This window comes from Pristiophorus japonicus, chromosome 23 (genome assembly GCF_044704955.1).
Source record: "Pristiophorus japonicus isolate sPriJap1 chromosome 23, sPriJap1.hap1, whole genome shotgun sequence".
NCBI classification, from domain to species: Eukaryota; Metazoa; Chordata; class Chondrichthyes; family Pristiophoridae; genus Pristiophorus; species Pristiophorus japonicus.
This window is the reverse complement of record NC_091999.1, coordinates 62,329,521-62,354,891: the sequence shown is the minus strand read 5'-3', so window position 1 is coordinate 62,354,891 and position 25,371 is coordinate 62,329,521. Positions and strand designations below refer to the sequence as shown.

At 43.6% G+C, this 25,371-nt stretch overlaps 18 non-coding genes across 18 annotated transcripts; all 18 read left to right on the top strand.

Annotated features, from left to right (window-relative positions):
* The first annotated feature begins 1,502 nt into the window (after positions 1-1,502).
* trnad-guc (transfer RNA aspartic acid (anticodon GUC)) lies at positions 1,503-1,574 on the top strand. Its single transcript has one exon. It is a non-coding gene; the product is annotated as a tRNA-Asp (tRNA).
* Positions 1,575-1,790: 216 nt separating this feature from the next.
* Positions 1,791-1,872, top strand: trnas-aga (transfer RNA serine (anticodon AGA)). The gene has a single exon. It is a non-coding gene; the product is annotated as a tRNA-Ser (tRNA).
* Positions 1,873-3,441: 1,569 nt separating this feature from the next.
* Positions 3,442-3,513, top strand: trnad-guc (transfer RNA aspartic acid (anticodon GUC)). The gene has a single exon. It is a non-coding gene; the product is annotated as a tRNA-Asp (tRNA).
* A 3,830-nt stretch (positions 3,514-7,343) lies between these two features.
* Positions 7,344-7,415, top strand: trnad-guc (transfer RNA aspartic acid (anticodon GUC)). Its single transcript has one exon. It is a non-coding gene; the product is annotated as a tRNA-Asp (tRNA).
* Positions 7,416-7,631: 216 nt separating this feature from the next.
* trnas-aga (transfer RNA serine (anticodon AGA)) lies at positions 7,632-7,713 on the top strand. Its single transcript has one exon. It is a non-coding gene; the product is annotated as a tRNA-Ser (tRNA).
* Positions 7,714-9,294: 1,581 nt separating this feature from the next.
* On the top strand, positions 9,295-9,366 carry trnad-guc (transfer RNA aspartic acid (anticodon GUC)). The gene has a single exon. It is a non-coding gene; the product is annotated as a tRNA-Asp (tRNA).
* A 216-nt stretch (positions 9,367-9,582) lies between these two features.
* On the top strand, positions 9,583-9,664 carry trnas-aga (transfer RNA serine (anticodon AGA)). The gene has a single exon. It is a non-coding gene; the product is annotated as a tRNA-Ser (tRNA).
* Positions 9,665-11,245: 1,581 nt separating this feature from the next.
* Positions 11,246-11,317, top strand: trnad-guc (transfer RNA aspartic acid (anticodon GUC)). The gene has a single exon. It is a non-coding gene; the product is annotated as a tRNA-Asp (tRNA).
* Positions 11,318-13,195: 1,878 nt separating this feature from the next.
* On the top strand, positions 13,196-13,267 carry trnad-guc (transfer RNA aspartic acid (anticodon GUC)). The gene has a single exon. It is a non-coding gene; the product is annotated as a tRNA-Asp (tRNA).
* Positions 13,268-13,483: 216 nt separating this feature from the next.
* On the top strand, positions 13,484-13,565 carry trnas-aga (transfer RNA serine (anticodon AGA)). The gene has a single exon. It is a non-coding gene; the product is annotated as a tRNA-Ser (tRNA).
* Positions 13,566-15,146: 1,581 nt separating this feature from the next.
* On the top strand, positions 15,147-15,218 carry trnad-guc (transfer RNA aspartic acid (anticodon GUC)). The gene has a single exon. It is a non-coding gene; the product is annotated as a tRNA-Asp (tRNA).
* Positions 15,219-17,096: 1,878 nt separating this feature from the next.
* Positions 17,097-17,168, top strand: trnad-guc (transfer RNA aspartic acid (anticodon GUC)). The gene has a single exon. It is a non-coding gene; the product is annotated as a tRNA-Asp (tRNA).
* Positions 17,169-17,384: 216 nt separating this feature from the next.
* Positions 17,385-17,466, top strand: trnas-aga (transfer RNA serine (anticodon AGA)). Its single transcript has one exon. It is a non-coding gene; the product is annotated as a tRNA-Ser (tRNA).
* Positions 17,467-19,336: 1,870 nt separating this feature from the next.
* trnas-aga (transfer RNA serine (anticodon AGA)) lies at positions 19,337-19,418 on the top strand. Its single transcript has one exon. It is a non-coding gene; the product is annotated as a tRNA-Ser (tRNA).
* Positions 19,419-20,999: 1,581 nt separating this feature from the next.
* Positions 21,000-21,071, top strand: trnad-guc (transfer RNA aspartic acid (anticodon GUC)). The gene has a single exon. It is a non-coding gene; the product is annotated as a tRNA-Asp (tRNA).
* A 216-nt stretch (positions 21,072-21,287) lies between these two features.
* trnas-aga (transfer RNA serine (anticodon AGA)) lies at positions 21,288-21,369 on the top strand. The gene has a single exon. It is a non-coding gene; the product is annotated as a tRNA-Ser (tRNA).
* Positions 21,370-22,950: 1,581 nt separating this feature from the next.
* On the top strand, positions 22,951-23,022 carry trnad-guc (transfer RNA aspartic acid (anticodon GUC)). Its single transcript has one exon. It is a non-coding gene; the product is annotated as a tRNA-Asp (tRNA).
* A 1,878-nt stretch (positions 23,023-24,900) lies between these two features.
* trnad-guc (transfer RNA aspartic acid (anticodon GUC)) lies at positions 24,901-24,972 on the top strand. The gene has a single exon. It is a non-coding gene; the product is annotated as a tRNA-Asp (tRNA).
* Positions 24,973-25,371: the final 399 nt, after the last annotated feature.

The following is a 25,371-nucleotide window of genomic DNA, read 5'->3' as shown; positions in this document are numbered from 1 at the left end:
CCACACCTTTCAACACTGACATTTGTTCTCATTTTTATTAATCTGCAATATTCACGATACATCCGATTAAAAAATCGCAGCAATCAGTCATAGTTGCGACAGTGATTCAGCCTGTCTATCCCTCGAGATGTCTAAGGCAGCTGTGCATGCCCGTTGGTGCGTGTAAATTTTTGGTTATCTGTGTCTCTGTGTCTGTCTATCTCTATTTTTGTCTCTGTGTATGTGCAACTGTCTGTGGAAATCATCACCATGAATTTGGTATGTCCTGGAACTTATAAAAAAGACGTGGGGAAAATAATACGGTTGTGAACTTTTGTATCGGCTTTGGTTCAGTGGCAGCATTCTCGACTGAATCAGGAATTTGTGTGTTCAAGTCGCACTCCTTGGACTTGAGCATATCATCTTGGCTAACACTCAAGTGCAGCACTTGGGGAATTTTGCAATGTTGAAGCTGTTGACTTTCGGATGAAATGTTAAATTGAAGCTCCGTCTGCACCCTCGGGTGGATATGAAAGGTCCCAGAGCATTACTCGAAACAGAGTAGGAGAGTTGCCCCCGTGTCAATATTCCTCAAAATGTTCGTAAATGCTCACTAAAAGACTATGTGCATGTGTTTGTATGTGGGGTTGGTGTTGAAGCCCAGTTTGTCACAGAGACAGAATCCAAGCTCTCACAGGGCCAGGATAACCGAGTGGTTATGTCGTTGGCCTTAAACTTCAAAGGGTTTTCCACCGTGGGTTCTTCCCCACTCCTGGTTTCTATTTATTTTAACACAGATTTCCTCCCATTCTGATCAGTGATGTCCGATTTTCATCGGTTGAATCAACAATTTTCTGTAACTATGTGTCACTCTGAACCGATAATGAAATGAAATTGTGAAATGTATCTGTGTCGCTCGGTCTCTGCCTCTCTCTCTCTCTCCACAGAGCTGTGTATGTGTTTGTATGTCTGAGTCTTTGTCTCTCTCAGTCTGACTCACTCTGTCTGTCCCTGTTTCTCCGTTTGTCTCAGTCTCTCAATCTGTCTCTTTCTCACGGTGCCCACGTCTGTTCCAATGGGATTCTCTCAGATTCTTTGTCTGACTGGCTCTCTATTTCCCATCATTTCGGTCTGTCCATTTCTTTGCCTGTCTCTGTTAGTCCCTGCCTCTAACCTGAGAAGTATTTCCATCATTTTCTGTTTTAGTCTCTATCTCTTTCTCTCTATCTGTCTCTCTCCTTGTCACTGTCTTTATCATTGTCTTTCTCTCACTCTTTCCCTTTCTCTCTTAATAGATCAAACACACAAATCTCTGTCTCTGTATGTGTTTGAGTCTTTTTCTCACCCAATCTGCCTCTCCTTCTCAGTCTCACACTTTCTGTCTCTCGTTGTCTCTATCTCGGTGTCTGTCTCTCCCTGTTTGTCCGTTTGTATCTGTCTCTCAATGTGTCTGTCGACTTCTCATGGTGTCCAGTTCTGTTCACAGCTCGATTCCTGCTCCGACAGAGCAGCTATCCGTCAGTTCCTCGTTAGTATAGTGGTAAGTATCCCCGCCTGTCACGTGGGAGACCGGGGTTCAATTCCCCGACGGGGAGACAGATGTTTCAAAATGTTCATTTTTACTTCTGTTTCTTGGTAGATACATATTAAAAATTCCAGAGCGAAATCGAACTGTGAAAATACATGTGGAGGAGTTTGCCTCTTCCAGATTTTTTGCAAACGGAGACTTTTTCAGGATTCTTTGGCCGTCTGCTGCACAGAGATGGATGACTGAGTTTTTTCTGAGTAACGTTTAAAAAGCCAGCGACACAGTAGTCGTGGCCGAGTGTTTAAGGCGATGGATTAGAAATCCATTGGGATTTTCCCGCGCAGGTTCGAATCCTGCCGACTACGATTCGCAGCATTTTTCAATACATTTCACAATTTAACCAGTTCTCCACCAAACTGATCATGTGATAATTGGAATAACGTCCCACACCTTTCAACACTGACATTTGTTCTCATTTTTATTAATCTGCAATATTCACGATACATCCGATTAAAAAATCGCAGCAATCAGTCATAGTTGCGACAGTGATTCAGCCTGTCTATCCCTCGAGATGTCTAAGGCAGCTGTGCATGCCCGTTGGTGCGTGTAAATTTTTGGTTATCTGTGTCTCTGTGTCTGTCTATCTCTATTTTTGTCTCTGTGTATGTGCAACTGTCTGTGGAAATCATCACCATGAATTTGGTATGTCCTGGAACTTATAAAAAAGACGTGGGGAAAATAATACGGTTGTGAACTTTTGTATCGGCTTTGGTTCAGTGGCAGCATTCTCGACTGAATCAGGAGTTTGTGTGTTCAAGTCGCACTCCTTGGACTTGAGCATATCATCTTGGCTAACACTCAAGTGCAGCACTTGGGGAATTTTGCAATGTTGAAGCTGTTGACTTTCGGATGAAATGTTAAATTGAAGCTCCGTCTGCACCCTCGGGTGGATATGAAAGGTCCCAGAGCATTACTCGAAACAGAGTAGGAGAGTTGCCCCCGTGTCAATATTCCTCAAAATGTTCGTAAATGCTCACTAAAAGACTATGTGCATGTGTTTGTATGTGGGGTTGGTGTTGAAGCCCAGTTTGTCACAGAGACAGAATCCAAGCTCTCACAGGGCCAGGATAACCGAGTGGTTATGTCGTTGGCCTTAAACTTCAAAGGGTTTTCCACCGTGGGTTCTTCCCCACTCCTGGTTTCTATTTATTTTAACACAGATTTCCTCCCATTCTGATCAGTGATGTCCGATTTTCATCGGTTGAATCAACAATTTTCTGTAACTATGTGTCACTCTGAACCGATAATGAAATGAAATTGTGAAATGTATCTGTGTCGCTCGGTCTCTGCCTCTCTCTCTCTCTCCACAGAGCTGTGTATGTGTTTGTATGTCTGAGTCTTTGTCTCTCTCAGTCTGACTCACTCTGTCTGTCCCTGTTTCTCCGTTTGTCTCAGTCTCTCAATCTGTCTCTTTCTCACGGTGCCCACGTCTGTTCCAATGGGATTCTCTCAGATTCTTTTTCTGACTGGCTCTCTCTTTCCCATCATTTCGGTCTGTCCATTTCTTTGCCTGTCTCTGTTAGTCCCTGCCTCTAACCTGAGAAGTATTTCCATCATTTTCTGTTTTAGTCTCTATCTCTTTCTCTCTATCTGTCTCTCTCCTTGTCACTGACTTTATCATTGTCTTTCTCTCACTCTTTCCCTTTCTCTCTTAATAGATCAAACACACAAATCTCTGTCTCTGTATGTGTTTGAGTCTTTTTCTCACCCAATCTGCCTCTCCTTCTCAGTCTCACACTTTCTGCCTCTCGTTGTCTCTATCTCGGTGTCTGTCTCTCCCTGTTTGTCGGTTTGTCTCTGTCTCTCAATGTGTCTGTCGACTTCTCATGGTTCACAGCTCGATTCCTGCTCCGACAGAAGAGCTGTCCGTCAGTTCCTCGTTAGTATAGTGGTGAGTATCCCCGCCTGTCACGCGGGAGACCGGGGTTCAATTCCCCGACGGGGAGGCAGATGTTTCAAAATGTTGATTTTTACTTCTGTTTCTTGGTAGATACATATTAAAAATTCCAGAGCGAAATCGAACTGTGAAAATACATGTGGAGGAGTTTGCCTCTTCCAGATTTTTTGCAAACGGAGACTTTTTCAGGATTCTTTGGCCGTCTGCTGCACAGAGATGGATGACTGAGTTTTTTCTGAGTAACGTTTAAAAAGCCAGCGACACAGTAGTCGTGGCGGAGTGGTTAAGGCGATGGACTAGAAATCCATTGCGATTTTCCCGCGCAGGTTCGAAACCTGCCGACTACGATTCGCAGCATTTTTCATTCCATTTCACAATTTAACCAGTTCTCTACCAAACTGATCATGTGATAATTGGAATAACGTCCCACACCTTTCAACACTGACATTTGTTCTCATTTTTATTAATCTGCAATATTAACGATACATCCGATTAAAAAATCGCAACAATCAGTCAAAGTTGCGACACTGATTCAGCCTGTCTATCCCTCGAGATGTCTAAGGCAGCTGTGCATGCCCGTTGGTGCGTGTAAATTTTTGGTTATCTGTGTCTCTGTGTCTGTCTATCTCTATTTTTGTCTCTGTGTATGTGCAACTGTCTGTGGAAATCATCACCATGAATTTGGTATGTCCTGGAACTTATAAAAAAGACTTGGGGAAAATAATACGGTTGTGAACTTTTGTATCGGCTTTGGTTCAGTGGCAGCATTCTCGACTGAATCAGGAGTTTGTGTGTTCAAGTCGCACTCCTTGGACTTGATCATATCATCTTGGCTAACACTCAAGTGCAGCACTTGGGAAATTTTGCAATGTTGAAGCTGTTGACTTTCGGATGAAATGTTAAATTGAAGCTCCGTCTGCACCCTCGGGTGGATATGAAAGGTCCCAGAGCATTACTCGAAACAGAGTAGGAGAGTTGCCCCCGTGTCAATATTCCTCAAAATGTTCGTAAATGCTCACTAAAAGACTATGTGCATGTGTTTGTATGTGGGGTTGGGGTTGAAGCCCAGTTTGTCACAGAAACAGAATCCAAGCTCTCACAGGGCCAGGATAACCGAGTGGTTATGTCGTTGGCCTTAAACTTCAAAGGGTTTTCCACCGTGGGTTCTTCCCCACTCCTGGTTTCTATTTATTTTAACACAGATTTCCTCCCATTCTGATCAGTGATGTCCGATTTTCATCGGTTGAATCAACAATTTTCTGTAACTATGTGTCACTCTGAACCGATAATGAAATGAAATTGTGAAATGTATCTGTGTCGCTCGGTCTCTGCCTCACTCTCTCTCTCCACAGAGCTGTGTATGTGTTTGTATGTCTGAGTCTTTGTCTCTCTCTGTCTGACTCACTCTGTCTGTCCCTGTTTCTCCGTTTGTCTCAGTCTCTCAATCTGTCTCTTTCTCACGGTGCCCACGTCTGTTCCAATGGGATTCTCTCAGATTCTTTGTCTGACTGGCTCTCTCTTTCCCATCATTTCGGTCTGTCCATTTCTTTGCCTGTCTCTGTTAGTCCCTGCCTCTAACCTGAGAAGTATTTCCATCATTTTCTGTTTTAGTCTCTATCTCTTTCTCTCCATCTGTCTCTCTCCTTGTCACTGTCTTTATCATTGTCTTTCTCTCACTCTTTCCCTTTCTCTCTTAATAGATCAAACACACAAATCTCTGTCTCTGTATGTGTTTGAGTCTTTTTCTTACCCAATCTGCCTCTCCTTCTCAGTCTCACACTTTCTGTCTCTCGTTGTCTCTATCTCGGTGTCTGTCTCTCCCTGTTTGTCGGTTTGTCTCTGTCTCTCAATGTGTCTGTCGACTTCTCATGGTGTCCAGTTCTGTTGACAGCTCGATTCCTGCTCCGACAGCGGAGCTATCCGTCAGTTCCTCGTTAGTATAGTGGTGAGTATCCCCGCCTGTCACGTGGGAGACCGGGTTTCAATTCCCCGACGGGGAGGCAGATGTTTCAAAATGTTGATTTTTACTTCTGTTTCTTGGTATATACATATTAAAAATTCCAGAGCGAAATCGAACTGTGAAAATACAGGTAGAGGAGTTTGCCTCTTCCAGATATTTAGCAAACGGAGACTTTTTCAGGATTCTTTGGCCATCTGCTGCACAGAGATGGATGACTGAGTTTTTTCTGAGTAACGTTTAAAAAGCCAGCGACACAGTAGTCGTGGCGGAGTGGTTAAGGCGATGGACTAGAAATCCATTGGGATTTTCCCGCGGAGGTTCGAATCCTGCCGACTACGATTCTCAGCATTTTTCATTCCATTTCACAATTTAACCAGTTCGCTACCAAACTGATGATGTGATAATTGGAATAACGTCCCACACCTTTCAACACTGACATTTGTTCTCATTTTTATTCATCTGCAATATTCACGATACATCCGATTAAAAAATCGCAGCAATCAGTCATAGTTGCGACAGTGATTCAGCCTGTCTATCCCTCGAGATGTCTAAGGCAGCTGTGCATGCCCGTTGGTGCGTGTAAATTTTTGGTTATCTGTGTCTCTGTGTCTGTCTATCTCTATTTTTGTCTCTGTGTATGTGCAACTGTCTGTGGAAATCATCACCATGAATTTGGTATGTCCTGGAACTTATAAAAAAGACTTGGGGAAAATAATACGGTTGTGAACTTTTGTATCGGCTTTGGTTCAGTGGCAGCATTCTCGACTGAATCAGGAGTTTATGTCTTCAAGTCGCACTCCTTGGACTTGAGCATATCATCTTGGCTAACACTCAAGTGCAGCACTTGGGGAATTTTGCAATGTTGAAGCAGTTGACTTTCGGATGAAATGTTAAATTGAAGCTCCGTCTGCACCCTCGGTTGGATATGAAAGGTCCCAGAGCATTACTCGAAACAGAGTAGGAGAGTTGCCCCCGTGTCAATATTCCTCAAAATGTTCGTAAATGCTCACTAAAAGACTATGTGCATGTGTTTGTATGTGGGGTTGGGGTTGAAGCCCAGTTTGTCACAGAAACAGAATCCAAGATCTCACAGGGCCAGGATAACCGAGTGGTTATGTCGTTGGCCTTAAACTTCAAAGGGTTTTCCACCGTGGGTTCTTCCCCACTCCTGGTTTCTATTTATTTTAACACAGATTTCCTCCCATTCTGATCAGTGATGTCCGATTTTCATCGGTTGAATCAACAATTTTCTGTAACTATGTGTCACTCTGAACCGATAATAAAATGAAATTGTGAAATGTATCTGTGTCGCTCGGTCTCTGCCTCTCTCTCTCTCTCCACAGAGCTGTGTATGTGTTTGTATGTCTGAGTCTTTGTCTCTCTCTGTCTGACTCACTCTGTCTGTCCCTGTTTCTCCGTTTGTCTCAGTCTCTCAATCTGTCTCTTTCTCACGGTGCCCACGTCTGTTCCAATGGGATTCTCTCAGATTCTTTGTCTGACTGGCTCTCTCTTTCCCATCATTTCGGTCTGTCCATTTCTTTGCCTGTCTCTGTTAGTCCCTGCCTCTAACCTGAGAAGTATTTCCATCATTTTCTGTTTTAGTCTCTATCTCTTTCTCTCTATCTGTCTCTCTCCTTGTCACTGTCTTTATCATTTTCTTTCTCTCACTCTTTCCCTTTCTCTCTTAATAGATCAAACACACAAATCTCTGTCTCTGTATGTGTTTGAGTCTTTTTCTCACCCAATCTGCCTCTCCTTCTCAGTCTCACACTTTCTGTCTCTCGTTGTGTCTATCTCGGTGTCTGTCTCTCCCTGTTTGTCGGTTTGTCTCTGTCTCTCAATGTGTCTGTCGACTTCTCATGGTGTCCAGTTCTGTTCACAGCTCGATTCCTGCTCCGACAGAGCAGCTCTCCGTCAGTTCCTCGTTAGTATAGTGGTGAGTATCCCCGCCTGTCAAGCGGGAGACCGGGTTTCAATTCCCCGACGGGGAGGCAGATGTTTCAAAATGTTGATTTTTACTTCTGTTTCTTCTCAGATACATATTAAAAATTCCAGAGCGAAATCGAACTGTGAAAATACAGGTAGAGGAGTTTGCCTCTTCCAGATTTTTAGCAAACGGAGACTTTTTCAGGATTCTTTGGCCGTCTGCTGCACAGAGATGGATGACTGAGTTTTTTCTGAGTAACGTTTAAAAAGCCAGCGACACAGTAGTCGTGGCCGAGTGGTTAAGGCGATGGATTAGAAATCCATTGGGATTTTCCCGCGCAGGTTCGAATCCTGCCGACTACGATTCGCAGCATTTTTCATTCCATTTCACAATTTAACCAGTTCGCGACCAAACTGATCATGTGATAATTGGAATAACGTCCCACACCTTTCAACACTGACATTTGTTCTCATTTTTATTAATCTGCAATATTCACGATACATCCGATTAAAAAATCGCAGCAATCAGTCATAGTTGCGACAGTGATTCAGCCTGTCTATTCCTCGAGATGTCTAAGGCAGCTGTGCATGCCCGTTGGTGCGTGTAAATTTTTGGTTATCTGTTTCTCTTTGTCTGTCTATCTCTATTTTTGTCTCTGTGTATGTGCAACTGTCTGTGGAAATCATCACCATGAATTTGGTATGTCCTGGAACTTATAAAAAAGACTTGGGGAAAATAATACGGTTGTGAACTTTTGTATCGGCTTTGGTTCAGTGGCAGCATTCTCGACTGAATCAGGAGTTTGTGTCTTCAAGTCGCACTCCTTGGACTTGAGCATATCATCTTGGCTAACACTCAAGTGCAGCACTTGGGGAATTTTGCAATGTTGAAGCTGTTGACTTTCGGATGAAATGTTAAATTGAAGCTCCGTCTGCACCCTCGGGTGGATATGAAAGGTCCCAGAGCATTACTCGAAACAGAGTAGGAGAGTTGCCCCCGTGTCAATATTCCTCAAAATGTTCGTAAATGCTCACTAAAAGACTATGTGCATGTGTTTGTATGTGGGGTTGGTGTTGAAGCCCAGTTTGTCACAGAGACAGAATCCAAGCTCTCACAGGGCCAGGATAACCGAGTGGTTATGTCGTTGGCCTTAAACTTCAAAGGGTTTTCCACCGTGGGTTCTTCCCCACTCCTGGTTTCTATTTATTTTAACACAGATTTCCTCCCATTCTGATCAGTGATGTCCGATTTTCATCGGTTGAATCAACAATTTTCTGTAACTATGTGTCACTCTGAACCGATAATGAAATGAAATTGTGAAATGAATCTGTGTCGCTCGGTCTCTGCCTCTCTCTCTCTCTCCACAAAGCTGTGTATGTGTTTGTATGTCTGAGTCTTTGTCTCTCTCAGTCTGACTCACTCTGTCTGTCCCTGTTTCTCCGTTTGTCTCAGTCTCTCAATCTGTCTCTTTCTCACGGTGCCCACGTCTGTTCCAATGGGATTCTCTCAGATTCTTTGTCTGACTGGCTCTCTCTTTCCCATCATTTCGGTCTGTCCATTTCTTTGCCTGTCTCTGTTAGTCCCTGCCTCTAACCTGAGAAGTATTTCCATCATTTTCTGTTTTAGTCTCTATCTCTTTCTCTCTATCTGTCTCTCTCCTTGTCACTGTCTTTATCATTGTCTTTCTCTCACTCTTTCCCTTTCTCTCTTAATAGATCAAACACACAAATCTCTGTCTCTGTATGTGTTTGAGTCTTTTTCTCACCCAATCTGCCTCTCCTTCTCAGTCTCACACTTTCTGTCTCTCGTTGTCTCTATCTCGGTGTCTGTCTCTCCCTGTTTGTCCGTTTGTATCTGTCTCTCAATGTGTCTGTCGACTTCTCATGGTGTCCAGTTCTGTTCACAGCTCGATTCCTGCTCCGACAGAGGAGCTATCCGTCAGTTCCTCGTTAGTATAGTGGTAAGTATCCCCGCCTGTCACGTGGGAGACCGGGGTTCAATTCCCCGACGGGGAGGCAGATGTTTCAAAATGTTCATTTTTACTTCTGTTTCTTGGTAGATACATATTAAAAATTCCAGAGCGAAATCGAACTGTGAAAATACATGTGGAGGAGTTTGCCTCTTCCAGATTTTTTGCAAACGGAGACTTTTTCAGGATTCTTTGGCCGTCTGCTGCACAGAGATGGATGACTGAGTTTTTTCTGAGTAACGTTTAAAAAGCCAGCGACACAGTAGTCGTGGCCGAGTGGTTAAGGCGATGGACTAGAAATCCATTGGGATTTTCCCGCACAGGTTCGAATCCTGCCGACTACGATTCTCAGCATTTTTCATTCCATTTCACAATTTAACCAGTTCGCTACCAAACTGATCATGTGATAATTGGAATAACGTCCCACACCTTTCAACACTGACATTTGTTCTCATTTTTATTAATCTGCAATATTCACGATACATCCGATTAAAAAATCGCAACAATCAGTCATAGTTGCGACAGTGATTCAGCCTGTCTATCCCTCGAGATATCTGAGGCAGCTGTGCATGCCCGTTGGTGCGTGTAAATTTTTGGTTATCTGTGTCTCTGTGTCTGTCTATCTCTATTTTTGTCTCTGTGTATGTGCAACTGTCTGTGGAAATCATCACCATGAATTTGGTATGTCCTGGAACTTATAAAAAAGACGTGGGGAAAATAATACGGTTGTGAACTTTTGTATCGGCTTTGGTTCAGTGGCAGCATTCTCGACTGAATCAGGAGTTTGTGTGTTCAAGTCGCATTCCTTGGACTTGAGCATATCATCTTGGCTAACACTCAAGTGCAGCACTTGGGGAATTTTGCAATGTTGAAGCTGTTGACTTTCGGATGAAATGTTAAATTGAAGCTCCGTCTGCACCCTCGGGTGGATATGAAAGGTCCCAGAGCATTACTCGAAACAGAGTAGGAGAGTTGCCCCCGTGTCAATATTCCTCAAAATGTTCGTAAATGCTCACTAAAAGACTATGTGCATGTGTTTGTATGTGGGGTTGGTGTTGAAGCCCAGTTTGTCACAGAGACAGAATCCAAGCTCTCACAGGGCCAGGATAACCGAGTGGTTATGTCGTTGGCCTTAAACTTCAAAGGGTTTTCCACCGTGGGTTCTTCCCCACTCCTGGTTTCTATTTATTTTAACACAGATTTCCTCCCATTCTGATCAGTGATGTCCGATTTTCATCGGTTGAATCAACAATTTTCTGTAACTATGTGTCACTCTGAACCGATAATGAAATGAAATTGTGAAATGTATCTGTGTCGCTCGGTCTCTGCCTCTCTCTCTCTCTCCACAGAGCTGTGTATGTGTTTGTATGTCTGAGTCTTTGTCTCTCTCAGTCTGACTCACTCTGTCTGTCCCTGTTTCTCCGTTTGTCTCAGTCTCTCAATGTGTCTCTTTCTCACGGTGCCCACGTCTGTTCCAATGGGATTCTCTCAGATTCTTTTTCTGACTGGCTCTCTCTTTCCCATCATTTCGGTCTGTCCATTTCTTTGCCTGTCTCTGTTAGTCCCTGCCTCTAACCTGAGAAGTATTTCCATCATTTTCTGTTTTAGTCTCTATCTCTTTCTCTCTATCTGTCTCTCTCCTTGTCACTGACTTTATCATTGTCTTTCTCTCACTCTTTCCCTTTCTCTCTTAATAGATCAAACACACAAATCTCTGTCTCTGTATGTGTTTGAGTCTTTTTCTCACCCAATCTGCCTCTCCTTCTCAGTCTCACACTTTCTGCCTCTCGTTGTCTCTATCTCGGTGTCTGTCTCTCCCTGTTTGTCGGTTTGTCTCTGTCTCTCAATGTGTCTGTCGACTTCTCATGGTGTCCAGTTCTGTTCACAGCTCGATTCCTGCTCCGACAGAGGAGCTATCCGTCAGTTCCTCGTTAGTATAGTGGTGAGTATCCCCGCCTGTCACGCGGGAGACCGGGGTTCAATTCCCCGACGGGGAGGCAGATGTTTCAAAATGTTGATTTTTACTTCTGTTTCTTGGTAGATACATATTAAAAATTCCAGAGCGAAATCGAGCTGTGAAAATACATGTGGAGGAGTTTGCCTCTTCCAGATTTTTAGCAAACGGAGACTTTTTCAGGATTCTTTGGCCGTCTGCTGCACAGAGATGGATGACTGAGTTTTTTCTGAGTAACGTTTAAAAAGCCAGCGACGCAGTAGTCATGGCGGAGTGGTTAAGGCGATGGACTAGAAATCCATTGGGATTTTCCCGCGCAGGTTCGAATCCTGCCGACTACGATTCGCAGCATTTTCATTCCATTTCACAATTTAACCAGTTCGCTACCAAACTGATCATGTGATAATTGGAATAATGTCCCACACCTTTCAACACTGACATTTGTTCTCATTTTTATTAATCTGCAATATTCACGATACATCCGATTAAAAAATCGCAGCAATCAGTCATAGTTGCGACAGTGATTCAGCCTGTCTATCCCTCGAGATGTCTAAGGCAGCTGTGCATGCCCGTTGGTGCGTGTAAATTTTTGGTTATCTGTTTCTCTTTGTCTGTCTATCTCTATTTTTGTCTCTGTGTATGTGCAACTGTCTGTGGAAATCATCACCATGAATTTGGTATGTCCTGGAACTTATAAAAAAGACTTGGGGAAAATAATACGGTTGTGAACTTTTGTATCGGCTTTGGTTCAGTGGCAGCATTCTCGACTGAATCAGGAGTTTGTGTCTTCAAGTCGCACTCCTTGGACTTGAGCATATCATCTTGGCTAACACTCAAGTGCAGCACTTGGGGAATTTTGCAATGTTGAAGCTGTTGACTTTCGGATGAAATGTTAAATTGAAGCTCCGTCTGCACCCTCGGGTGGATATGAAAGGTCCCAGAGCATTACTCGAAACAGAGTAGGAGAGTTGCCCCCGTGTCAATATTCCTCAAAATGTTCGTAAATGCTCACTAAAAGACTATGTGCATGTGTTTGTATGTGGGGTTGGTGTTGAAGCCCAGTTTGTCACAGAGACAGAATCCAAGCTCTCACAGGGCCAGGATAACCGAGTGGTTATGTCGTTGGCCTTAAACTTCAAAGGGTTTTCCACCGTGGGTTCTTCCCCACTCCTGGTTTCTATTTATTTTAACACAGATTTCCTCCCATTCTGATCAGTGATGTCCGATTTTCATCGGTTGAATCAACAATTTTCTGTAACTATGTGTCACTCTGAACCGATAATGAAATGAAATTGTGAAATGAATCTGTGTCGCTCGGTCTCTGCCTCTCTCTCTCTCTCCACAAAGCTGTGTATGTGTTTGTATGTCTGAGTCTTTGTCTCTCTCAGTCTGACTCACTCTGTCTGTCCCTGTTTCTCCGTTTGTCTCAGTCTCTCAATCTGTCTCTTTCTCACGGTGCCCACGTCTGTTCCAATGGGATTCTCTCAGATTCTTTGTCTGACTGGCTCTCTCTTTCCCATCATTTCGGTCTGTCCATTTCTTTGCCTGTCTCTGTTAGTCCCTGCCTCTAACCTGAGAAGTATTTCCATCATTTTCTGTTTTAGTCTCTATCTCTTTCTCTCTATCTGTCTCTCTCCTTGTCACTGTCTTTATCATTGTCTTTCTCTCACTCTTTCCCTTTCTCTCTTAATAGATCAAACACACAAATCTCTGTCTCTGTATGTGTTTGAGTCTTTTTCTCACCCAATCTGCCTCTCCTTCTCAGTCTCACACTTTCTGTCTCTCGTTGTCTCTATCTCGGTGTCTGTCTCTCCCTGTTTGTCCGTTTGTATCTGTCTCTCAATGTGTCTGTCGACTTCTCATGGTGTCCAGTTCTGTTCACAGCTCGATTCCTGCTCCGACAGAGGAGCTATCCGTCAGTTCCTCGTTAGTATAGTGGTAAGTATCCCCGCCTGTCACGTGGGAGACCGGGGTTCAATTCCCCGACGGGGAGGCAGATGTTTCAAAATGTTCATTTTTACTTCTGTTTCTTGGTAGATACATATTAAAAATTCCAGAGCGAAATCGAACTGTGAAAATACATGTGGAGGAGTTTGCCTCTTCCAGATTTTTTGCAAACGGAGACTTTTTCAGGATTCTTTGGCCGTCTGCTGCACAGAGATGGATGACTGAGTTTTTTCTGAGTAACGTTTAAAAAGCCAGCGACACAGTAGTCGTGGCCGAGTGGTTAAGGCGATGGACTAGAAATCCATTGGGATTTTCCCGCACAGGTTCGAATCCTGCCGACTACGATTCTCAGCATTTTTCATTCCATTTCACAATTTAACCAGTTCGCTACCAAACTGATCATGTGATAATTGGAATAACGTCCCACACCTTTCAACACTGACATTTGTTCTCATTTTTATTAATCTGCAATATTCACGATACATCCGATTAAAAAATCGCAACAATCAGTCATAGTTGCGACAGTGATTCAGCCTGTCTATCCCTCGAGATATCTGAGGCAGCTGTGCATGCCCGTTGGTGCGTGTAAATTTTTGGTTATCTGTGTCTCTGTGTCTGTCTATCTCTATTTTTGTCTCTGTGTATGTGCAACTGTCTGTGGAAATCATCACCATGAATTTGGTATGTCCTGGAACTTATAAAAAAGACGTGGGGAAAATAATACGGTTGTGAACTTTTGTATCGGCTTTGGTTCAGTGGCAGCATTCTCGACTGAATCAGGAGTTTGTGTGTTCAAGTCGCATTCCTTGGACTTGAGCATATCATCTTGGCTAACACTCAAGTGCAGCACTTGGGGAATTTTGCAATGTTGAAGCTGTTGACTTTCGGATGAAATGTTAAATTGAAGCTCCGTCTGCACCCTCGGGTGGATATGAAAGGTCCCAGAGCATTACTCGAAACAGAGTAGGAGAGTTGCCCCCGTGTCAATATTCCTCAAAATGTTCGTAAATGCTCACTAAAAGACTATGTGCATGTGTTTGTATGTGGGGTTGGTGTTGAAGCCCAGTTTGTCACAGAGACAGAATCCAAGCTCTCACAGGGCCAGGATAACCGAGTGGTTATGTCGTTGGCCTTAAACTTCAAAGGGTTTTCCACCGTGGGTTCTTCCCCACTCCTGGTTTCTATTTATTTTAACACAGATTTCCTCCCATTCTGATCAGTGATGTCCGATTTTCATCGGTTGAATCAACAATTTTCTGTAACTATGTGTCACTCTGAACCGATAATGAAATGAAATTGTGAAATGTATCTGTGTCGCTCGGTCTCTGCCTCTCTCTCTCTCTCCACAGAGCTGTGTATGTGTTTGTATGTCTGAGTCTTTGTCTCTCTCAGTCTGACTCACTCTGTCTGTCCCTGTTTCTCCGTTTGTCTCAGTCTCTCAATGTGTCTCTTTCTCACGGTGCCCACGTCTGTTCCAATGGGATTCTCTCAGATTCTTTTTCTGACTGGCTCTCTCTTTCCCATCATTTCGGTCTGTCCATTTCTTTGCCTGTCTCTGTTAGTCCCTGCCTCTAACCTGAGAAGTATTTCCATCATTTTCTGTTTTAGTCTCTATCTCTTTCTCTCTATCTGTCTCTCTCCTTGTCACTGACTTTATCATTGTCTTTCTCTCACTCTTTCCCTTTCTCTCTTAATAGATCAAACACACAAATCTCTGTCTCTGTATGTGTTTGAGTCTTTTTCTCACCCAATCTGCCTCTCCTTCTCAGTCTCACACTTTCTGCCTCTCGTTGTCTCTATCTCGGTGTCTGTCTCTCCCTGTTTGTCCGTTTGTATCTGTCTCTCAATGTGTCTGTCGACTTCTCATGGTGTCCAGTTCTGTTCACAGCTCGATTCCTGCTCCGACAGAGGAGCTATCCGTCAGTTCCTCGTTAGTATAGTGGTGAGTATCCCCGCCTGTCACGCGGGAGACCGGGGTTCAATTCCCCGACGGGGAGGCAGATGTTTCAAAATGTTGATTTTTACTTCTGTTTCTTGGTAGATACATATTAAAAATTCCAGAGCGAAATCGAACTGTGAAAATACATGTGGAGGAGTTTGCCTCTTCCAGATTTTTAGCAAACGGAGACTTTTTCAGGATTCTTTGGCCGTCTGCTGCACAGAGATGGATGACTGAGTTTTTTCTGAGTAACGTTTAAAAAGCCAGCGACGCAGTAGTCATGGCGGAGTGGTTAAGGCGATGGACTAGAAATCCATTGGGATTTTCCCGCGCACGTTCGAATCCTGCCGACTACGATTCGCAGCATTTTCATTCCATTTCACAATTTAACCAGTTCGCTACCAAACTGATCATGTGATAATTGGAATAATGTCCCACACCTTTCAACACTGACATTTGTTCTCATTTTTATTAATCTGCAATATTCACGATACATCCGATTAAAAAATCGCAGCAATCAGTCATAGTTGCGACAGTGATTCAGCCTGTCTATCCCTCGAGATGTCTAAGGCAGCTGTGCATGCCCGTTGGTGCGTGTAAATTTTTGGTTATCTGTGTCTCTGTGTCTGTCTATCTCTATTTTTGTCTCTGTGTATGTGCAACTGTCTGTGGAAATCATCACCATGAATTTGGTATGTCCTGGAACTTATAAAAAAGACTTGGGGAAAATAATACGGTTGTGAACTTTTGTATCGGCTTTGGTTCAGTGGCAGCATTCTCGACTGAATCAGGAGTTTGTGTCTTCAAGTCGCACTCCTTGGACTTGAGCATATCATCTTGGCTAACACTCAAGTGCAGCACTTGGGGAATTTTGCAATGTTGAAGCTGTTGACTTTCGGATGAAATGTTAAATTGAAGCTCCGTCTGCACCCTCGGGTGGATATGAAAGGTCCCAGAGCATTACTCGAAACAGAGTAGGAGAGTTGCCCCCGTGTCAATATTCCTCAAAATGTTCGTAAATGCTCACTAAAAGACTATGTGCATGTGTTTGTATGTGGGGTTGGTGTTGAAGCCCAGTTTGTCACAGAGACAGAATCCAAGCTCTCACAGGGCCAGGATAACCGAGTGGTTATGTCGTTGGCCTTAAACTTCAAAGGGTTTTCCACCGTGGGTTCTTCCCCACTCCTGGTTTCTATTTATTTTAACACAGATTTCCTCCCATTCTGATCAGTGATGTCCGATTTTCATCGGTTGAATCAACAATTTTCTGTAACTATGTGTCACTCTGAACCGATAATGAAATGAAATTGTGAAATGTATCTGTGTCGCTCGGTCTCTGCCTCTCTCTCTCTCTCCACAGAGCTGTGTATGTGTTTGTATGTCTGAGTCTTTGTCTCTCTCAGTCTGACTCACTCTGTCTGTCCCTGTTTCTCCGTTTGTCTCAGTCTCTCAATCTGTCTCTTTCTCACGGTGCCCACGTCTGTTCCAATGGGATTCTCTCAGATTCTTTGTCTGACTGGCTCTCTCTTTCCCATCATTTCGGTCTGTCCATTTCTTTGCCTGTCTCTGTTAGTCCCTGCCTCTAACCTGAGAAGTATTTCCATCATTTTCTGTTTTAGTCTCTATCTCTTTCTCTCTATCTGTCTCTCTCCTTGTCACTGTCTTTATCATTGTCTTTCTCTCACTCTTTCCTTTTCTCTCTTAATAGATCAAACACACAAATCTCTGTCTCTGTATGTGTTTGAGTCTTTTTCTCACCCAATCTGCCTCTCCTTCTCAGTCTCACACTTTCTGTCTCTCGTTGTCTCTATCTCGGTGTCTGTCTCTCCCTGTTTGTCCGTTTGTATCTGTCTCTCAATGTGTCTGTCGACTTCTCATGGTGTCCAGTTCTGTTCACAGCTCGATTCCTGCTCCGACAGAGGAGCTATCCGTCAGTTCCTCGTTAGTATAGTGGTAAGTATCCCCGCCTGTCACGTGGGAGACCGGGGTTCAATTCCCCGACGGGGAGACAGATGTTTCAAAATGTTCATTTTTACTTCTGTTTCTTGGTAGATACATATTAAAAATTCCAGAGCGAAATCGAACTGTGAAAATACATGTGGAGGAGTTTGCCTCTTCCAGATTTTTTGCAAACGGAGACTTTTTCAGGATTCTTTGGCCGTCTGCTGCACAGAGATGGATGACTGAGTTTTTTCTGAGTAACGTTTAAAAAGCCAACGACACAGTAGTCGTGGCCGAGTGGTTAAGGCGATGGACTAGAAATCCATTGGGATTTTCCCGCGCAGGTTCGAATCCTGCCGACTACGATTCGCAGCATTTTTCATTCCATTTCACAATTTAACCAGTTCTCCACCAAACTGATCATGTGATAATTGGAATAACGTCCCACACCTTTCAACACTGACATTTGTTCTCATTTTTATTAATCTGCAATATTCACGATACATCCGATTAAAAAATCGCAGCAATCAGTCATAGTTGCGACAGTGATTCAGCCTGTCTATCCCTCGAGATGTGTAAGGCAGCTGTGCATGCCCGTTGGTGCGTGTAAATTTTTGGTTATCTGTGTCTCTGTGTCTGTCTATCTCTATTTTTGTCTCTGTGTATGTGCAACTGTCTGTGGAAATCATCACCATGAATTTGGTATGTCCTGGAACTTATAAAAAAGACGTGGGGAAAATAATACGGTTGTGAACTTTTGTATCGGCTTTGGTTCAGTGGCAGCATTCTCGACTGAATCAGGAGTTTGTGTGTTCAAGTCGCACTCCTTGGACTTGAGCATATCATCTTGGCTAACACTCAAGTGCAGCACTTGGGGAATTTTGCAATGTTGAAGCTGTTGACTTTCGGATGAAATGTTAAATTGAAGCTCCGTCTGCACCCTCGGGTGGATATGAAAGGTCCCAGAGCATTACTCGAAACAGAGTAGGAGAGTTGCCCCCGTGTCAATATTCCTCAAAATGTTCGTAAATGCTCACTAAAAGACTATGTGCATGTGTTTGTATGTGGGGTTGGTGTTGAAGCCCAGTTTGTCACAGAGACAGAATCCAAGCTCTCACAGGGCCAGGATAACCGAGTGGTTATGTCGTTGGCCTTAAACTTCAAAGGGTTTTCCACCGTGGGTTCTTCCCCACTCCTGGTTTCTATTTATTTTAACACAGATTTCCTCCCATTCTGATCAGTGATGTCCGATTTTCATCGGTTGAATCAACAATTTTCTGTAACTATGTGTCACTCTGAACCGATAATGAAATGAAATTGTGAAATGTATCTGTGTCGCTCGGTCTCTGCCTCTCTCTCTCTCTCCACAGAGCTGTGTATGTGTTTGTATGTCTGAGTCTTTGTCTCTCTCAGTCTGACTCACTCTGTCTGTCCCTGTTTCTCCGTTTGTCTCAGTCTCTCAATCTGTCTCTTTCTCACGGTGCCCACGTCTGTTCCAATGGGATTCTCTCAGATTCTTTTTCTGACTGGCTCTCTCTTTCCCATCATTTCGGTCTGTCCATTTCTTTGCCTGTCTCTGTTATTCCCTGCCTCTAACCTGAGAAGTATTTCCATCATTTTCTGTTTTAGTCTCTATCTCTTTCTCTCTATCTGTCTCTCTCCTTGTCACTGACTTTATCATTGTCTTTCTCTCACTCTTTCCCTTTCTCTCTTAATAGATCAAACACACAAATCTCTGTCTCTGTATGTGTTTGAGTCTTTTTCTCACCCAATCTGCCTCTCCTTCTCAGTCTCACACTTTCTGCCTCTCGTTGTCTCTATCTCGGTGTCTGTCTCTCCCTGTTTGTCGGTTTGTCTCTGTCTCTCAATGTGTCTGTCGACTTCTCATGGTGTCCAGTTCTGTTCACAGCTCGATTCCTGCTCCGACAGAGGAGCTATCCGTCAGTTCCTCGTTAGTATAGTGGTAAGTATCCCCGCCTGTCACGTGGGAGACCGGGGGTTCAATTCTCCGACGGGGAGGCAGATGTTTCAAAATGTTGATTTTTACTTCTGTTTCTTGGTAGATACATATTAAAAATTCCAGAGCGAAATCGAACTGTGAAAATACAGGTAGAGGAGTTTGCCTCTTCCAGATTTTTAGCAAACGGAGACTTTTTCAGGATTCTTTGGCCGTCTGCTGCACAGAGATGGATGACTGAGTTTTTTCTGAGTAACGTTTAAAAAGCCAGCGACACAGTAGTCGTGGCCGAGTGGTTAAGGCGATGAACTAGAAATCCATTGGGATTTTCCCGCACAGGTTCGAATCCTGCCGACTACGATTCTCAGCATTTTTCATTCCATTTCACAATTTAACCAGTTCGCTACCAAACTGATCATGTGATAATTGGAATAACGTCCCACACCTTTCAACACTGACATTTGTTCTCATTTTTATTAATCTGCAATATTCACGATACATCCGATTAAAAAATCGCAACAATCAGTCATAGTTGCGACAGTGATTCAGCCTGTCTATCCCTCGAGATATCTGAGGCAGCTGTGCATGCCCGTTGGTGCGTGTAAATGTTTGGTTATCTGTGTCTCTGTGTCTGTCTATCTCTATTTTTGTCTCTGTGTATGTGCAACTGTCTGTGGAAATCATCACCATGAATTTGGTATGTCCTGGAACTTATAAAAAAGACTTGGGGAAAATAATACGGTTGTGAACTTTTGTATCGGCTTTGGTTCAGTGGCAGCATTCTCGACTGAATCAGGAGTTTGTGTCTTCAAGTCGCACTCCTTGGACTTGAGCATATCATCTTGGCTAACACTCAAGTGCAGCACTTGGGGAATTTTGCAATGTTGAAGCTGTTGACTTTCGGATGAAATGTTAAATTGAAGCTCCGTCTGCACCCTCGGGTGGATATGAAAGGTCCCAGAGCATTACTCGAAACAGAGTAGGAGAGTTGCCCCCGTGTCAATATTCCTCAAAATGTTCGTAAATGCTCACTAAAAGACTATGTGCATGTGTTTGTATGTGGGGTTGGTGTTGAAGCCCAGTTTGTCACAGAGACAGAATCCAAGCTCTCACAGGGCCAGGATAACCGAGTGGTTATGTCGTTGGCCTTAAACTTCAAAGGGTTTTCCACCGTGGGTTCTTCCCCACTCCTGGTTTCTATTTATTTTAACACAGATTTCCTCCCATTCTGATCAGTGATGTCCGATTTTCATCGGTTGAATCAACAATTTTCTGTAACTATGTGTCACTCTGAACCGATAATGAATTGAAATTGTGAAATGAATCTGTGTCGCTCGGTCTCTGCCTCTCTCTCTCTCTCCACAAAGCTGTGTATGTGTTTGTATGTCTGAGTCTTTGTCTCTCTCAGTCTGACTCACTCTGTCTGTCCCTGTTTCTCCGTTTGTCTCAGTCTCTCAATCTGTCTCTTTCTCACGGTGCCCACGTCTGTTCCAATGGGATTCTCTCAGATTCTTTGTCTGACTGGCTCTCTCTTTCCCATCATTTCGGTCTGTCCATTTCTTTGCCTGTCTCTGTTAGTCCCTGCCTCTAACCTGAGAAGTATTTCCATCATTTTCTGTTTTAGTCTCTATCTCTTTCTCTCTATCTGTCTCTCTCCTTGTCACTGTCTTTATCATTGTCTTTCTCTCACTCTTTCCCTTTCTCTCTTAATAGATCAAACACACAAATCTCTGTCTCTGTATGTGTTTGAGTCTTTTTCTCACCCAATCTGCCTCTCCTTCTCAGTCTCACACTTTCTGTCTCTCGTTGTCTCTATCTCGGTGTCTGTCTCTCCCTGTTTGTCCGTTTGTATCTGTCTCTCAATGTGTCTGTCGACTTCTCATGGTGTCCAGTTCTGTTCACAGCTCGATTCCTGCTCCGACAGAGGAGCTATCCGTCAGTTCCTCGTTAGTATAGTGGTAAGTATCCCCGCCTGTCACGTGGGAGACCGGGGTTCAATTCCCCGACGGGGAGGCAGATGTTTCAAAATGTTCATTTTTACTTCTGTTTCTTGGTAGATACATATTAAAAATTCCAGAGCGAAATCGAACTGTGAAAATACATGTGGAGGAGTTTGCCTCTTCCAGATTTTTTGCAAACGGAGACTTTTTCAGGATTCTTTGGCCGTCTGCTGCACAGAGATGGATGACTGAGTTTTTTCTGAGTAACGTTTAAAAAGCCAGCGACACAGTAGTCGTGGCCGAGTGGTTAAGGCGATGGACTAGAAATCCATTGGGATTTTCCCGCACAGGTTCGAATCCTGCCGACTACGATTCTCAGCATTTTTCATTCCATTTCACAATTTAACCAGTTCGCTACCAAACTGATCATGTGATAATTGGAATAACGTCCCACACCTTTCAACACTGACATTTGTTCTCATTTTTATTAATCTGCAATATTCACGATACATCCGATTAAAAAATCGCAACAATCAGTCATAGTTGCGACAGTGATTCAGCCTGTCTATCCCTCGAGATATCTGAGGCAGCTGTGCATGCCCGTTGGTGCGTGTAAATTTTTGGTTATCTGTGTCTCTGTGTCTGTCTATCTCTATTTTTGTCTCTGTGTATGTGCAACTGTCTGTGGAAATCATCACCATGAATTTGGTATGTCCTGGAACTTATAAAAAAGACGTGGGGAAAATAATACGGTTGTGAACTTTTGTATCGGCTTTGGTTCAGTGGCAGCATTCTCGACTGAATCAGGAGTTTGTGTGTTCAAGTCGCATTCCTTGGACTTGAGCATATCATCTTGGCTAACACTCAAGTGCAGCACTTGGGGAATTTTGCAATGTTGAAGCTGTTGACTTTCGGATGAAATGTTAAATTGAAGCTCCGTCTGCACCCTCGGGTGGATATGAAAGGTCCCAGAGCATTACTCGAAACAGAGTAGGAGAGTTGCCCCCGTGTCAATATTCCTCAAAATGTTCGTAAATGCTCACTAAAAGACTATGTGCATGTGTTTGTATGTGGGGTTGGTGTTGAAGCCCAGTTTGTCACAGAGACAGAATCCAAGCTCTCACAGGGCCAGGATAACCGAGTGGTTATGTCGTTGGCCTTAAACTTCAAAGGGTTTTCCACCGTGGGTTCTTCCCCACTCCTGGTTTCTATTTATTTTAACACAGATTTCCTCCCATTCTGATCAGTGATGTCCGATTTTCATCGGTTGAATCAACAATTTTCTGTAACTATGTGTCACTCTGAACCGATAATGAAATGAAATTGTGAAATGTATCTGTGTCGCTCGGTCTCTGCCTCTCTCTCTCTCTCCACAGAGCTGTGTATGTGTTTGTATGTCTGAGTCTTTGTCTCTCTCAGTCTGACTCACTCTGTCTGTCCCTGTTTCTCCGTTTGTCTCAGTCTCTCAATGTGTCTCTTTCTCACGGTGCCCACGTCTGTTCCAATGGGATTCTCTCAGATTCTTTTTCTGACTGGCTCTCTCTTTCCCATCATTTCGGTCTGTCCATTTCTTTGCCTGTCTCTGTTAGTCCCTGCCTCTAACCTGAGAAGTATTTCCATCATTTTCTGTTTTAGTCTCTATCTCTTTCTCTCTATCTGTCTCTCTCCTTGTCACTGACTTTATCATTGTCTTTCTCTCACTCTTTCCCTTTCTCTCTTAATAGATCAAACACACAAATCTCTGTCTCTGTATGTGTTTGAGTCTTTTTCTCACCCAATCTGCCTCTCCTTCTCAGTCTCACACTTTCTGCCTCTCGTTGTCTCTATCTCGGTGTCTGTCTCTCCCTGTTTGTCGGTTTGTCTCTGTCTCTCAATGTGTCTGTCGACTTCTCATGGTGTCCAGTTCTGTTCACAGCTCGATTCCTGCTCCGACAGAGGAGCTATCCGTCAGTTCCTCGTTAGTATAGTGGTGAGTATCCCCGCCTGTCACGCGGGAGACCGGGGTTCAATTCCCCGACGGGGAGGCAGATGTTTCAAAATGTTGATTTTTACTTCTGTTTCTTGGTAGATACATATTAAAAATTCCAGAGCGAAATCGAGCTGTGAAAATACATGTGGAGGAGTTTGCCTCTTCCAGATTTTTAGCAAACGGAGACTTTTTCAGGATTCTTTGGCCGTCTGCTGCACAGAGATGGATGACTGAGTTTTTTCTGAGTAACGTTTAAAAAGCCAGCGACGCAGTAGTCATGGCGGAGTGGTTAAGGCGATGGACTAGAAATCCATTGGGATTTTCCCGCGCAGGTTCGAATCCTGCCGACTACGATTCGCAGCATTTTCATTCCATTTCACAATTTAACCAGTTCGCTACCAAACTGATCATGTGATAATTGGAATAATGTCCCACACCTTTCAACACTGACATTTGTTCTCATTTTTATTAATCTGCAATATTCACGATACATCCGATTAAAAAATCGCAGCAATCAGTCATAGTTGCGACAGTGATTCAGCCTGTCTATCCCTCGAGATGTCTAAGGCAGCTGTGCATGCCCGTTGGTGCGTGTAAATTTTTGGTTATCTGTGTCTCTGTGTCTGTCTATCTCTATTTTTGTCTCTGTGTATGTGCAACTGTCTGTGGAAATCATCACCATGAATTTGGTATGTCCTGGAACTTATAAAAAAGACTTGGGGAAAATAATACGGTTGTGAACTTTTGTATCGGCTTTGGTTCAGTGGCAGCATTCTCGACTGAATCAGGAGTTTGTGTCTTCAAGTCGCACTCCTTGGACTTGAGCATATCATCTTGGCTAACACTCAAGTGCAGCACTTGGGGAATTTTGCAATGTTGAAGCTGTTGACTTTCGGATGAAATGTTAAATTGAAGCTCCGTCTGCACCCTCGGGTGGATATGAAAGGTCCCAGAGCATTACTCGAAACAGAGTAGGAGAGTTGCCCCCGTGTCAATATTCCTCAAAATGTTCGTAAATGCTCACTAAAAGACTATGTGCATGTGTTTGTATGTGGGGTTGGTGTTGAAGCCCAGTTTGTCACAGAGACAGAATCCAAGCTCTCACAGGGCCAGGATAACCGAGTGGTTATGTCGTTGGCCTTAAACTTCAAAGGGTTTTCCACCGTGGGTTCTTCCCCACTCCTGGTTTCTATTTATTTTAACACAGATTTCCTCCCATTCTGATCAGTGATGTCCGATTTTCATCGGTTGAATCAACAATTTTCTGTAACTATGTGTCACTCTGAACCGATAATGAAATGAAATTGTGAAATGTATCTGTGTCGCTCGGTCTCTGCCTCTCTCTCTCTCTCCACAGAGCTGTGTATGTGTTTGTATGTCTGAGTCTTTGTCTCTCTCAGTCTGACTCACTCTGTCTGTCCCTGTTTCTCCGTTTGTCTCAGTCTCTCAATCTGTCTCTTTCTCACGGTGCCCACGTCTGTTCCAATGGGATTCTCTCAGATTCTTTGTCTGACTGGCTCTCTCTTTCCCATCATTTCGGTCTGTCCATTTCTTTGCCTGTCTCTGTTAGTCCCTGCCTCTAACCTGAGAAGTATTTCCATCATTTTCTGTTTTAGTCTCTATCTCTTTCTCTCTATCTGTCTCTCTCCTTGTCACTGTCTTTATCATTGTCTTTCTCTCACTCTTTCCTTTTCTCTCTTAATAGATCAAACACACAAATCTCTGTCTCTGTATGTGTTTGAGTCTTTTTCTCACCCAATCTGCCTCTCCTTCTCAGTCTCACACTTTCTGTCTCTCGTTGTCTCTATCTCGGTGTCTGTCTCTCCCTGTTTGTCCGTTTGTATCTGTCTCTCAATGTGTCTGTCGACTTCTCATGGTGTCCAGTTCTGTTCACAGCTCGATTCCTGCTCCGACAGAGGAGCTATCCGTCAGTTCCTCGTTAGTATAGTGGTGAGTATCCCCGCCTGTCACGCGGGAGACCGGGGTTCAATTCCCCGACGGGGAGGCAGATGTTTCAAAATGTTGATTTTTACTTCTGTTTCTTGGTAGATACATATTAAAAATTCCAGAGCGAAATCGAACTGTGAAAATACATGTGGAGGAGTTTGCCTCTTCCAGATTTTTAGCAAACGGAGACTTTTTCAGGATTCTTTGGCCGTCTGCTGCACAGAGATGGATGACTGAGTTTTTTCTGAGTAACGTTTAAAAAGCCAGCGACGCAGTAGTCATGGCGGAGTGGTTAAGGCGATGGACTAGAAATCCATTGGGATTTTCCCGCGCACGTTCGAATCCTGCCGACTACGATTCGCAGCATTTTCATTCCATTTCACAATTTAACCAGTTCGCTACCAAACTGATCATGTGATAATTGGAATAATGTCTCACACCTTTCAACACTGACATT